Raw genomic sequence first — 1,182 nt, 5'->3', positions numbered from 1 at the left:
TCATAAAATGAGGGTAGTGGACTCTTGGAAGTAGCCAAGATGGCAAGCTAAGGTGTAACGGTAGAATATCTTATAACTCAAATGCCTATAGCAAGTTTATTCAGAACATTATTTAGTGTAGCCAGTGCTTAATGTTTAACCCCTCTGGCCTCATTTCATTTAACAAGAGTTTATATAACACCCACTGATACTGCTGTTTACCATGACGAGTTCTGCTTCCTCAGGTGTTAAAGTATAAAACATCAGAAAAGCATGCCAAGGCAAGCATATATTAAGCAGATTTTATTTAAAAGTAGTAATAATACAGACTTCTCCCAGGAGGGAGAAGGGACCATACTTGATGTTCTAGAATTCCCGAGAAGTAAGCACACTGTACATCTTTTATAGGCTAGGGTCTGTTTTGTTCTCCCCCCTCTTCTCTCTCTTCTTCCTGCCTACAGTGACTAGCCCCAGGAGATGCTGGTGACATAGCAAAGAAGGTGAGAAACAGATGGCAGGGTGAGGGCCAAAGTGACTCAGGCAGTAAGGGTCCAAGGGGTATTAATTAGCAGTTCCCTGCCTGTAGTCCTTGACAAAGGGAAGGTAAATTTGGTAATCAATGGACTTCAGAGATCCTTGATATTCTATTCTACCACTGAGCTACACCCCCAGCTCTAACTTCCAGATGCAGATGGCCTTCATGGCCTCCATTTCCTCAATTTGACCCGATCCCCTATTTCTACACTAACTGCCTGTTCCCAATTCTGGCTTCACTACTACTTACAAAACATATGTTAGAGTTTGCAAATGATAAAAAGTTGGAAGGAACATGGTCTTTCAGGTCCCAGGAAGAAGAGATACCTTTGACACAAAGCAGAAAGTGATGAGAGTAGAACACAAGTGAAAAAAGAAGAAAAGGCCAGAGCTGGGGGTGTAGCTCAGTGGTAGAATGCTTGCTTACCATGCTGGAGGCTTTATGTTTGATCAGTAAATAAATAAATAAATAAATAAATAAATAAATAAATAAATAAAATGAAGTGTGCTTGGTTATTTAGCAGAATAAAAAATTGAAATCAAAATGCAGTCTGTAAAAATAAAAAAAGATTTTAATAAAAAAATTGAAAATAACCTCAATGTTTAATAATGAATGGAGAGACTGGGGTTGTAGCTCAGTGGCTGAGCTACTTGCCTAGCACATGTGAG

This window comes from Sciurus carolinensis, chromosome 2, assembly GCF_902686445.1.
Source record: "Sciurus carolinensis chromosome 2, mSciCar1.2, whole genome shotgun sequence".
NCBI lineage: Eukaryota > Metazoa > Chordata > Mammalia > Rodentia > Sciuridae > Sciurus > Sciurus carolinensis.
This window is presented reverse-complemented; position numbering follows the sequence as displayed.